General features: G+C 38.7%; 1 protein-coding gene across 1 annotated transcript in view; it reads right to left on the bottom strand.

The window, feature by feature from the left end:
* Positions 1-14,589, bottom strand: part of LOC139141352 (DDB1- and CUL4-associated factor 7) — a 77,190-nt gene that overhangs the window by 40,035 nt on the left and 22,566 nt on the right. The window lies entirely within an intron of this gene.

The raw sequence follows: 14,589 nt of genomic DNA, 5'->3' as shown, positions 1-14,589 counted from the left end.
CCAATCGGTAACTCCAGCCGATGTGGCAGTGGTGCACGTTCCACAGGGTGTAGTGCAAAATTTATTTTCAACTGGTGTTGCAGTACCACTGCCACAAGTAAGACTTCAGCAGCCAACAGAACTGTCATTAGCTTATCCTCCAATCGCTGGTGATGATGAAATTCCCCCTCCGTATTTATCATATTGCCTTGAAAGTTCGAGTTCAATGAAAAATTTTGCAAAGCGTTTAGCATTTTTAATTTATAGCAAGGAAGAACGCTACGGCAAAAATTGTTCCGGTAAAAACCATAGTAAAACGGACGCCCCTAAAAAAACAGCCTTGAGTCCGAGACGTTTAAATAAGATAAGAAATGCTGTGTTTGGACATTACCCAGAACAGACACCGCTCGGTAGGCAAAATAGCACGTGGAAGGGCTGCATGGACGCCATAGACAAGGGACTCCGAGACGAAATGGCAGCATTACATAGAATGGGAAACCAGTAGGCTAGATATAAAGATGTTTTTCAGCAATTTTTTTTTTCGTAGTTTTGGAGTTTCTGTATTTCAGTTTTTAGTAGTATATTAGGAAAAGACGTTTTTCACCAATTTTTTTTTCGTAGTTTTGATTTTTTTAATTTCATAGTATTTAGTGCTAGATTAGGAAAATACGTTTTCAGCAACTCTTTTTTCTGAGTTTTTGAGTTTTGTATTTCATTTGGTTTTTTATCGCTTTCGATACGAAAATAAAAGAGAGTTCAAGAAATCATTCGTATTTGTATGCATTGTCATGAATGTCCAGGGCAGCTCATGAATGTGTACTTATAAAAGTACATGAACATTTGTTCTCCCAATCAATCTCATTGCGTAACAGCATGTACAATACAGCACATTACCAGTAGAATTACGACATTGTCTTCGCTGCACTTGTTTCGTTTGCCGACAGTGAATGCCGACAAGTTATCACTCTCCGAGCGTAAGAGCACAGATTATCATTGACGCAACTGACAAGGCAACCTTTTAAGGATACATTCTTCCACAAAATTCAGAGTATGTTGAGTCACCACTGAAAGCTTTGTTGACTGCCAACACGAGATAACATATCCATCGAAATTGCCTTGGTTAAAATGGAACAGCAAAGTCTGCCTATGGTTGATTTCCGCCAAAGGTAAATTTCGCATACGTTCACATTACAATGAAATGTTTCTGTCGTGATCTCAAACAAGGGAAACGAAATAAGATTTAAACCTCGTTTGCCGAATATTTATCACTGCAGTTGTTTTCTAAATTACTTTCATCGACAATATTTATGACACTTTTATGACAGCGTATGTGATAGGTCATGCAGAGTCCAAAGGTCATCGTACATGACGTGCATGGCGGCCATGCTTTTGCAATTACGATGCGATCTACACTTTCTCGATAATTTCGCGGGTTATTTATCTTACTTTGCGCCAGTGTTTTCGACCTAACCATATGACATGCATTGCATTTACAACTGTCGCGTTATTTTACTCAAATGAGAATGAAATCGTTGGGTTTTTAACATTACCGTAGCTGCTAAGTGCTAACTCTCTCCATGTGGTGAAATGTGACTGCGAGACCGTATCGATTCGGCCCCTTAACCATCATCTGCTCGACAATATTATGCCACGAACGAGTAACAAATTGCAACTGCGTAGACATGATTTTTTCGTAAAAACCATGGAGGTAGAAAGTTAATGTAATGTAAAAACGTACTCATCAACTAATCACTCTTTTTTATTGCGTAGCGTTCATCTACAAACCGCACAACGCAACTTCGGAAAGATTATGAAGAAAGGAAACACAAGAAATACAAGCTGGTTTTCGTAATTAATTTTATTCCCATGATAGCTGTCATTTCTTGGTCTTTTCATCCTATGCCTGTGTAAAAAGGGCGCAAGTGGTTAAAACAATAACACAGTGATCGAATAATAATGTATTTAATAAAAGTTTGTTGCCAGACTCCGAACTCGCATTTGTAACTTCATTCAGAATTTAGTACAACGCAACCCTGAAATTGCCGAGCCATTCCCTCTATATTTGGAAGTTCCTTTTTAAAACTTTAAATGTTTATTTGGTATTCTGTGTTTCCGATGGTCTTCATTTCCCTGGTATTGCAAATAATGACAATGAAGACGTAAAATGTCGTTTGCGGACATGACATGATCATCGAAATTGCGGGGAAGCTGCGTAAAGCCTGCCTATGGTTGATTTCCGCCAGAGCAGAGGTAATATTGATTGGATTTGAACATGAATTCCATTTACAACTGCCGAGTTATTTTACTCAAATGGGAATTAAATCGTTACGTTTTTAACAATAACTGATACGTGCTACCTCTCCAAACGGTGCGGAATAAATGTGAGGCCGCATTTAGTATCGACTCAGCCCCTTGACTATCACCTGCTCGACAATTATGCCGCGAACGAGTAACAAATTACAACTGCGTAGAAATGATTTTTCGTAACAACGTACTCATTAACTAATCGCTCTGTTTTATTGCATGGCTTTCATCTAACGCGTAACGCAACTTCGCAACGATTATGAAAAAAAGGAAAAGACGAAAAATACAAGATCTGTGTTTTCGTAATAAATTTTATTTCCTATGCGGGCTGTGGTTTCTTGGTGTTTTTTAATCCTATGCCTGTGTAAAATGGACGCAAGGGTTAAACAGTAATACAGTAATCAGGCAATAATATATATGCATACAGTGTAATAAAAAGCTCGCAGACACATGAATGAACAGTGTTTCTGTTCATTTTGTCAACATACCACGACTGTACATACTAGTACTTTCGGTATTTCGATATTCAAAATATTTCAGAAGGAAAGATTTTCATTTAATGTACTATCAATTACTTGGTGGCATCGGTCCAGGCCATTCGATAATGTCTTTCTCATGGACATGCATAGTGAACAACGCATGGTCAACTCGATATCGGTAATGCAATGAGTTTAGCTGGGTGGTTTTGGAGCAACAACATCTAATCAATCGGTCTTTTCTCCAAATGTTTGCACTATAAAACATCGACTAGGCAAAAAGTTGCTAGATTAGACAACATTTTGGAGCGTCTAGAACGTGACAAAAACGCGACGTAGTGGAGTATTGTATTTACATAACAAAGGCCACTCATGACCTTCTTTCCATTGTGAGATAATGAGCTGGAAGGGTCGTGTTTTAGACGCGTCTTAGCCGCGTCCCGGACGCGCCTTGAACGCGTCTAATCGCCGTCAAAAACTCGCCGAGTCTGAACGCAAGTTTCGTTGTGTACTGTACATGAAAACATCGTAATAAAATGGCTGCCTAGCAACCATTTTGGATCGTATCACATAAAAAATCGACGTACATATGTATGACATAGGTCAATGTCCTTGTACCAACTTTGAATAAAATCAGTTGAGATATGCCTGAGTTATGCCTCTGTATATGAAAAAATCGTAACAAAATGACCACACAGCAGCCATATTGGATCGTATCACAAAACAAATTGACGTGCATATCTATGACATTGGTCAATGTCCTTGTACCAACTTTGAATAAAATCGGTTGGGATATGCCAGAGTTATGCCTCTGTATATGAAAAAATCGTAATAAAATGGCCGCCTAGCGGCCATATTGGATTGTATCACAAAACAAATCGACGTGCATATCTATGAAATTGGTCAATGTCCTTGTAGCAATGTTGAATAAAATCGGTTGAAACATGTCTGAGTTGTGGCTCTGTACATGAAAAAATCATAATAAAATGGCCGCCTGGCGGCCATATTGGATCGTATCACAAAAGAAATTGACGTGAATATCTATGACATTGGTCAATGTCTTTGTACCAACTTTGAATAAAATCAGTTGAAACATGTCTGAGTTATGGCTCTGTACATGAAAAAATCGTAATAAAATGACTGCCTGGCGGCCATATTGGATCGTATCACAAAGAAAATTGACGTGCATATCTATGACATTGGTCAATGTCCTTGTACCAACTTTGAATAAAATTGGTAGAAACATTTCTGAGTTATGGCTCTGTACATGAAAAAATCGTAATAAAATGGCCGCCTGGCGGCCATATTGGATCGTATCCCAAAACAAATCGATGTGCATCTGTATGACATATGAAGTAATCCTTGTACCAAGTTTGAATGAAATCGCTTCTTGCATCTCTGAGATATCTGTGTGAACGGACGGACGCACGCACACACACACGCACGCACGCACGCACGGACATGACCAAACCTATAAGTCCCCCCGGACGGTGTCCGTGGGGACTAACAAGTCATCATTGATGACACAGTCCCCACTTGTTAATGGGAACTTTGATTACAGGTCCTCAGAGAGGAGGATAGAGTCCTCTTCATTAGGTCTGTGATAAAAATACTTTTAAATAAATTTGCTTGATACATGCCTGAATTATGGTTCAGGACATGAAAAAATCGTAATAAAATGGCCAGAAGGCGGCCATGTTGGATCTTATCACAAAACAAATTGACGTGCATATGTATGACATAGGTCAATGTCCTTGTACCAACTTTGATTCAAATCGGTTGAGATATGCCTGAGTTATGGCTTTGTACATGAAAAGATCGTAACAAAATGGCCACACAGCAGCCATATTGGATCTTATCACAAAACAAATTGATGTGCATGTGTATGACATAGGTCGATGTCCTTGTACCAAGTTTGAAACATAGGGCCAAAGTCCCTGAAGCTACTATAGACATGGATACAAATTTAAGTATTTCCTGACTGTATGAAATTATCTCACTAAGGTCATCCTCGGGACTTGTAAACCAAATAATAAAGCTGTCTGACCAGCGGTTTTGAAAAAACAAGCGACTCAACAGTTGACAGAGCTCTGCTGTGTTATGTAGAGAATAACCTTTTGTGACACATGTATTGATGAAGAAGGTGGATATCTTTAATAGCTCATTTCAGGATGGCCTGACCAAAAATGGAAAAAAAATTCCTTAAAAATACACATTTGCATATTTCATCACTATTTTAACAAATCAAAGTTGGGTTATCCCTAGGGACCTGTATACCAAATAACAAAGCTGTCTGACCAGTGGTTATGAAGAAGAAGATTTTTTACCAAAAACGCCTTTTTTGGCGCTAATTTGCATATTTTCAACAATATCAAAAAATTAATAAAAATAGTTTCTCAAAATCATATTTTATCCACCCAAGAAATATCAAATCAGTAAGTACTGCAGCTCTCAAGATATTTGAGTGGACGGACGCCTCACAAACGGACATACATACATTACATACAGACTGATGGTGGACGCTGGACGGATACCCATCCCAATAGCTTCTATAGACTATATTAGTCTATAGGGTTAGTAGCTAATAAACGAGAGTTAATTACATTCTAATTAAAGAATTAAAGTAAACAAGCCTTTCTTCAATCAAGATTTACATCATAAACAAGCGACCTAGCGGCCGATATAGCTCCGCTGTGTTTATGTAGAGAATAACTATTTTTTATACAAGTTGATGAAGAAGGTGGAAATCTTTGATAGCTCAATGCAGTGGCCAGAAAAAAGTGGGTAAAATAGCTGCAAAAATACACAATTGAAGATTTCATCATACTTTGAATATATCACATCAGATCATCCCTAAGAAGATGTCAACCAAAGCTATCTGATGAGTGGTTTTTAGAGAGTAAAATTTTTTGACCAAAAATGGCAACAATTGCTCCCAAAAACAAAAATTGCAGATTTCATCATAATTTCAAAAGATTAAATTTGGTTCATCTATAGAAACCTGTATACCATATTTCAAAGCTGTTAGACCAGTACTTTTTGAGAAACACATTTTTTGACCAAAAATGGAAAAAAATTGCCCCAAAAATTCAAAATTGCAGATTTCATCATAATTTCAATAAATACTTTTAAGTTCATCTATAGAAACCTGTATACCAAATTTTAAAGCTATCAGATGAGTAGTTTTGGAAATACACATTTTTTGACCAAAAATGGCAAAAATTGCCCCAAAATTACAAAATTGCAGATTTCATCATAATTTCAATAAATATTAATAAGGTGATCTGTAGGAACCTGTATACCGAATTGCAATGCTATCAGATGACAAGTTTTGGAAATACACATTTTTTGACCAAAAATGGCAAAAATTGCCCCAAAAATTCAAAATTCCAGATTTCATCATAATTTCAATAAATATTATTAAGGTGATCTGTGGGAACCTGTATATTAATTTGCAAAGCTATCAGATGAGTAGTTTTGGAAATACACATTTTTGACCAAAAATGGCAAAAATTGCCCCAAAAATACAAAATTACGGATTTCATCATAATTTCAATATATATTACTTAGTGCATCTATAGAAACCTGTATACCAAATTTCAAAACTATCAGACCAGTACTTTTTGAGAAATACATTTTTTGACTAAAAATGGCAAAAATTGCCTTAAAAATGCAAATTTGCATATTTCTCCACAATTGGAACAAATCTGAAAAAGATCATCCCTAGGGACATATGTACCAAATATCAAAGCTATCTGACTGGTAGTTTTGAAGAAGAAGATTTTTATAGATCTTTTTACCAAAAATGACAAAAATTGCCTTAAAAATACAAATATGCAAATTTCACCACGATTTGAACAAATCTGACTGAAGTCATCGTAAGTCAACTGCATATCAAATTTCAAAGCAATTGGACAAGCGGTTTCAGAGAAGAAGATTTTTTTACCAAAAACACCAAAAAATGCCCCAAAAATACAAATATGCAAATTTCACCACGATTTGAACAAACTCAAGTGAGGTCACCCCAAGTGAACTGCACATAAAATTTCAAAGCAATTGGACTTGCGGTTTCAGAGGAGAAGGCAATTGTTGACGGACGACGACAACGACGGACGACGACGGAAAATCAACCTATTTAATGAGCTCCGCGTCGCTGACAGCGGAGCTAAAAAACAGCATATCTGTCAGGTTATAAAGAATCTTGAGCTGGTTATCTTATCTTTTAATATCAGTATTTTCATCCTATTAACCAAGCACATTTTAACTTTCAAATTAACATCGTAAGTAAGTTCTGTTGAATAAGTTGAGACTGTACATACTCATAGAAAACACACTGAAGAGACAAATGTTTGAAACTTGAGAAGTTCAAGGTCATCAAAAGCATTATAAGGAATCATGTAACACTTTCATTGCACTGTTTACACAGATTGCATAATTGCTATAAATAGCACATGAGGAATCTTACAGCCCAGCTTTACCATAAAAACCCTATCACTTTGACCACTCTTTTAATTGACCACTCTATTTTTTCCCCAAAAAGTAATTCTATTTTATCCTTACCAAGTCAACCATAAATGGAAATTAGAACTTTCTCTATCTCTATTTATTTGACCATCCTATCATGACAAACTATTATGAGCAATTTCTTTTCGATAACATACAGAGCACAATAAATGACGGTTCAGAACATATCAAAGTTGGGATACAGGAAAGTTGCCTTTACATGTTTTAATCCTCCAAGATGGTAAGCATTTCACTATGAACTGTCAAAAAAAGTTGAACTTTCTGATAATTCCACACTAAAATTAATTTGGCTTTGATGATTTCCTAATTAATTCAATTATTTAAAATCATATTAATTATTTTTTTTCTGGGTGAATTGATAGGGTTTATACAGTACAAGAATTACATACAACGTAGTCAAACTTTGACCAAAAATGACAAAAAAATTCCTTAAAAATACACATTTGCATATTTCATCACAATTTGAACAAATCTAAGTTGGGTTATCCCTAGGGACCTGTATACCAAATAACAAAGCTGTCTGACCAGCGGTTATGAAGAAGAAGATTTTTTACCAAAAACACCTTTTTTGGCATTAATTTGCCTATTTTCAACAATATCAAAACATAGGGCCAAAGTCCCTGAAGCTACTATAGACATGGATACAAATTTAAGTATTTCCTGACTGTATGAAATTATCTCACTAAGGTCATCCTAGGGACATGTAAATCAAATATTAAAGCTGTCTGACCAGTGGTTTTGAAAAACAAGCGACTCAACAGTCGACACAGCTCTGCTGTGTTATGTAGAGAATAACCTTTTGTGACACATGTATTGATGAAGAAGGTGGATATCTTTGATAGCTCATTTCAGGATGGCCTGACCAAAAATGGAAAAAAAAATTCTGTAAAAATACACATTTGCATATTTCATCACAATTTGAACAAATCTAAGTTGGGTTATCCCTAGGGACCTGTATACCAAATAACAAAGCTGTCTGACCAGTGGTTATGAAGAAGAAGATTTTTTACCAAAAACGCCTTTTTTGGTGCTAATGTGCATATTTTCAACAATATCAAAAAATTAATAAAAAGAGTTTCTCAAAACCATATATTTTATCAACACAACAAATATCAAATCAGTAAGTACTGCAGTTCTCAAGATATTTGAGTGGACGGACGCCTCACAAACGGACATACATACATACATACATACATACATACATACATACATACATACATGTATGTACATATGGTACATACTATATTAGTCTATAGTAGCTAATAAACAAGAGTTAATTACATTCTATTTAAAGTAAAGAAGACTTGCTTAAATCAAGCTTTACGTCATAAAAATAAAGCATATCTGTCAGGTTATAAAGAATCTTAAGCTGGTTATTTTCATCCTATTAACCAAGCACATTTTAACTTTCAAATTAACATTATAAGTTCTGTTGAATAAGTTGAGACTGTACGTACTCAGAGAAAGCATACTGAAGAGACAAATTTTTGAAACTTAAGAAGTTCAAGGTCATCAAAAGCATTGTAAGGAATCATGTAACACTTTCATTGCACTGTTTACACAGATTGCATAATTGCTATAAATAGCACATGAGGAATCTTACAGCCCAGCTTTACCATAAAAACCCTATCATTTTGACCACTCTTTTCATTGACCACTCTAATTTTTTCCTCAAAAGGTAATCTTATTTTATCCTTACCAAGTCAACCATAAATGGAAATTAGAACTTTCTCTATCTCTATTTATTTGACCACCCTATCATGACAAACTATTATGAGCAATTTCTTTTAGATAACATAAATGGTGGTTCAGAATATCAAAGTTGGGATTCAGGAAAGTTGCCTTTACATGTTTTAATCCTCCAAGATGGTAAGCATTACACTATGAACTGTCAAAAAAAGTTGAACTTTCTAATAATTCCACAATAAAATTATTTTGGCTTTGATGATTTCCTAATTAATTCAATTATTTAAAATCTTATTAAATTATTTTTTTCTGGGTGAATTGATAGGGTTTATACAGTACAAGAATTACATACAATGTAAGTCAAATTTTGACCAAAAATGACAAAAAAATTCCTTAAAAATACACATTTGCATATTTCATCACAATTTGAACAAATCTAAGTTGGGTTATCCCTAGGGACCTGTATACCAAATAACAAAGCTGTCTGACCAGCGGTTATGAAGAAGAAGATTTTTAACCAAAAACGCCTTTTTTGGCATTAATTTGCCTATTTTCAACAATATCAAAAAATTAAAAAAATAGTTTCTCAAAATCATATTTTTCATCTACACAACAAATATCAAATCAGTAAGTACTGCAGTTCTAAAGATATTTGATTGGACGGACGCCTCACAAACGGACATACATACATACATACATACATACATACATACATACATACATACAGACTGACGCCGGACGCCGGAAGGATACCCATCCCAATAGCTTCTATAGACTATAGTCTATAGTAGCTAATAAAAACTGAATATACAATTATATGGAAATGTTGTTTTACAGTCATGAGTATCTGGTGTGTGCCGAGAGACAAATATTGAAATTGGACAGTATCATCCTGACCACAGTTTGTCTGACTGGTTGTTTCCTTCTGATTTTCTGACACGGTGATAGGTACAAAACATTATGCTATCCACGATAGTTATACAACATAGCTTGCATTTTGTTCACAGTAGAACTGAGTTTTACATGTAAGATAACTTTCTCGTAAACAGTAAATTCTGGCTTCTGGCAGCTCAAACGTCGCAATACTACATTTTTTGATATGATATGGAGTGACTTGCACGGTTTCTAGTCAATTGGACCCCACAGTACAGTAAATTACCCACAATGCTGTTTGATTTGTACCAACGACATTAGTTTTCTTATAACTTTTTCAGTTCTGTATAAAAGCAATAATGTGAAGTCTCACGATAATTGATTAATTATATTTATTAAAAGTACGTTGAAATATTGTAGTATAAATTTCAAAGAAACCGTCAATTAACCATAAAAGTCACATTCTGCAGGTACTACAAATGTCACAGTTTTGGGAAGCAAGTTATGACCAACTGAAGGGGTCATTCTCTGAAAAAAGCATGTAATTTCTTTTGTCTTTTCTATTTGCAAAAAATCAATATCCTTTTGTTTCAGGAAACAGGTGCAACTGGTCTCCCTACTTTCCATCACTTTATTCTGTATGGCTGAGGACACAATCGGCGGAAAATTTTACAAAAATGCTATCTCCTCTCTCAATCAAGCACAATTTTCTTAATCCTTTAAAATGGGAATTGAGAAAAAAGGTGTCCTTAAAAGTACGTTTTCAGAATTTTTACAACTAGTCCAGGAATTTGTCTATACATGGGAGACATGGTAGACTTCACAGGGGAATCTACGTTGGTACAAATCATGATGCATTATGGGAAATCTCTAGTACTGTGGACCCTATGCCGATTGGACCCAAGTCAATTGGACCCCGTGATTGATCGCAAAGTTTTACCAAATCATGAACTCATAGTCATACAATCTATTCGAGCATCGCTTTGATTTAGCATACATGGTTTTATGTTTGGAGTTCGCGAGCAATTCACGACAGTGAACCGGCCTTGGCTCCCAAAGCTCGCCACGCAAATGTACCGTACATATTACTGTACTTCACCGTTTAGCGCTGCGGGCGGGCTGGGTTGCCGTCTCCGAGTACAAGTGCTGTCGAAGTGAATTTCGTTGCACAATTATATAAAGACCTGAGACTGGAATAACAAACTATGCAATATAAGTCTTAGTCACAGTGTTTTTAATGCCGATCAGGGATACCGGACATTAGCTGACCAACAAAATGTGAAATGATTAAATAATCTCTATCTCTACCATTGGGTCCAATTGACTTGGGTCCAATCGGTGTGGGGTCCAATTGCCCAGTTCCCACTTGCACACATGCAGTGACAGTCGATATATTCATAGTATGAGGGTCTACTGTACATTCAAGCATAGTGATGTTGACAACTACATGCATGCCAGTGCACGATTTCAAAGTAGCCAGGAGGAAATTCTAATGGTCTTTTAGTGGAAAATATAGGTATTAAACGACAGTGAAACAAACAACATTAGTTATCGTGTCCTTGCTAAAGTGCAATCTCGGATCATGTATGATCTGATGATCATGCAAAATTACCATGTCGGATTATGCTGTGATTCTGAAGTGCGCGTACTTCCTTAGTAAATCGGTCAACATAAGCACACACTTTAGCGATCGAAGTCAAAAATGATGTCAAAATGAATGCACAACTGTCGAAATTACCCAAAATAAGTAACAGAAAACTAAAAGTTATCGCTGTGTCGAAAGGACAGTACATCAACATAAAACGACGCTAGTTTGTTATGACATGGAGGCCGGAGGTAGAAGGACAGAGCATTCCCTCGCTCTCACCCAGCTATAGTACGGGCCGCCGGTGGGATTGCCTCGCTAAAGCAATGGATTCGCCGGTACTGGGGAGTACTGAGTACGGAGGCCATCATTCTTCAGTCTATCGGAGCGTTTCGTGCCAAAAAATACATGACAGCAACAAAAGTACCATCACTGTGAACGTCATATTTACAAAACATCATCAAATACACGCTAAAAACTGTAAAACGTCAAAATTCGCACCTGACCGAGAAACAAGATGGCGTCGGTTTGATTTTTCAAAGTCCTTGAAAAACAACGCTAACTTGTTATATGCGCATGCGCATATTAAGGGGAGACCCATTTGATCTCGGGGGGTATGCTGGAAGTGGGTATGGGAACTTTCTTTTTGTAAGAGAGACAGCATTTTTTTATTTCTACAGGCAGACCTGCATCAATTTTTTTTTTCAAATGGAGTAGCAGTGCAATTTTTCAAATTTAAGCCAGTGTTTCACATATCACAGGATGTTTTTATTTATTCATTTTACATTCCAACAAATGACAAACAAAATGGAAAGTCTAGTATATATACAACTTTAAATTATAGTACACTTTTTTGGCAAATCAACTGTGATCAGTACTATACAAGCTTTTCTTTAACCCTTTTCCTGCCAAGTCGGTGAAAATCCGCTTGAAATTCGGTGTAGCTAGAATCTGAGCACCCACGGCCGTTATCCTGCCAAGGCGGTGGAAATCGGGCTACTTTTTGGTACCCCCTTTCCTGCCTAGTCGACGGAACTACGTGTAGCAAACCCTTGCTCGCGCTAGGGGTCGTTCGAGGACAGGTTTTGGGCGAGGAACGGCGTTTGCTCTCGAAATGGGTTCACAGAGAGTCCAAGGACAGGGAAAGGTGCGGAAGCTACCCAGCCAGTCCCCCACCCCGGTGGGGGACTGGTTTTTTTTTTGGGGACGAGTAGCGTACTTGGCAGGTTAGCACGTTGATGTATTCTAGCGGAGTTTGGGGTAACTTGGCTCTGAGGCACTACATAGATTGCGGCCGAAATTGACCGTCTCGGCAACGCTAATCTGTAAGGCAACCGCCTAAGACCGCCTCAGCTGGCGGTGCAATTTTTTGCCAATGGTGCGAGACGAAAATCACGGACTTGGTCCTGATTGACGGGAGGTGCGGCGGATTTGACGGACTCGGCTTTCTCGAAGGCAACCGCCTAAGACCGCCTCAGCTGGCGGTGCAATTTTTTGCCAATGGTGCGAGACGAAAATCACGGACTTGGTCCTGATTGACGGGAAGTGCGGACGGATTTGACGGACTCGGCTTGATTAGTCCCTGACATGGAACTGATCCGAACGGACTTGAGCGACATTTGTGAAGGGTAACCACCGCTTTTAACCGACTTGTTACCTTCTCGAAAAGACTACCCACTCAGATGTCGGACGTTGTCGGCTGCACTTGGCTCTAGACGTTCAAGCCGTGCAACGAAACACACCGCCTCAGCCTTGCCATTCAGGAACATGGCCTCAAAATTTGATACCATTGTCACCGACTTGGCGGCTGCGGTTAGGTGGCGTGAACCGTTGTTCACCGACTTGTTACGCCTATGTTGTCCCTGTGAAGTTCGGCTAACGGCCGAGTCTAACGGGAGTTGGCAGACCTGTGTTTGGTTTATACCGTAGTATGACCGACTCAGGTAGAGGTACCTGTCGGTATATTCCGAGTTTTACGCACTCGGGCGTCAATGACGGTCGTCATCACCGCTGATGACGTAGACGTGCTGGCCACGTTATTTGAAGGAGCCATGTTTGCCCAACGGACGAGGCCGAGACAGCCGTTGACAATTTTGGCATCCTTCATCTTTGACCGCCTTAGTTGGGTAAGCCGCTCGGCAGGCGACGGTTATGACCTAAACAAGCCGCTGAAGCACTGTTCGTTGCCGTACAAGAACGAGACGGCCAGTCCATTACTGCTTATGGGCAATCTGTCGGGTTGGCTTGTCACCGACTTGGATGACAATACGCCCTGCGCAGGCGTACTTAGAAGGGACATGAGGTTAAAGATACGGGTTTCCCACCCGTACTAAACATGGGCTTGGGGCAACGTCCTTGGGTGGCAGGTGCGCATGCCACGTACCCAGCTGGACGGAATGTCAAGTTGAGATGCTAATGACATTGACTATGTTATGCTAAGTGCTCGAGGGATTTGCATCGCAAATGAGTATTATTAGCATATCAAATGGTGCGGACAGGCAATTTACATGACGGGTAGGAATGTCAGCGCCGGTTGGTGGACTGATTGCCGTAGGTCCATTATAATAACAGGTGGTTTGCATATATTAACACCCCTGCGTCCAATCATGTCCAGGGCTTTGTTTCCCTGTGGCTTTAAAAGGGAGGGACCTGCTAGTCTGTCGACACTGTTCCAGACATGAGCTTGACGGACCGCAAAAGTTTTCTGAAGGCGAGCAGACGACTGAAGCTCAAAGATGCAGAGTCTCCGGGCGGTAGTGGTAGCGATCGTTGTGATGTCCCTAGTAAACGTTCTAAGAAGTCGGGCAAGAAACGCTCCCGTAAGGCGAAGCCATCTCCGGCTGAAAAACCCAGTGGTAAGCGTAAACGTAAGACCGATCGTTCTGCTGATGAGGATGATGACGGGTCACCGGTTGCCAGTGGTTCTCACCCGGCTGCTCCGGGAGAGACTACTTCACCTGCAGAGACTACATCTGCTCTTGTGGGAGATACTTCACCTGCACAGACTACGTCTGCTGCTGCTAGTGAGACAGTGAGTAATGAGACGGCTGATGCCATTGGTTCTCCCCCGGCTGCTCCGGGAGAGACACCACCTGTTGCTACTATGAGCCCTCATCCTGCGTCAGGAGAGGTTCCTGTGCCCAGTGCGAAAGAGCTTGAGTC

Source organism: Ptychodera flava, chromosome 9 (assembly GCF_041260155.1).
Source record: "Ptychodera flava strain L36383 chromosome 9, AS_Pfla_20210202, whole genome shotgun sequence".
Lineage (NCBI taxonomy): Eukaryota > Metazoa > Hemichordata > Enteropneusta > Ptychoderidae > Ptychodera > Ptychodera flava.
This window is presented reverse-complemented; position numbering and strand designations above follow the sequence as displayed.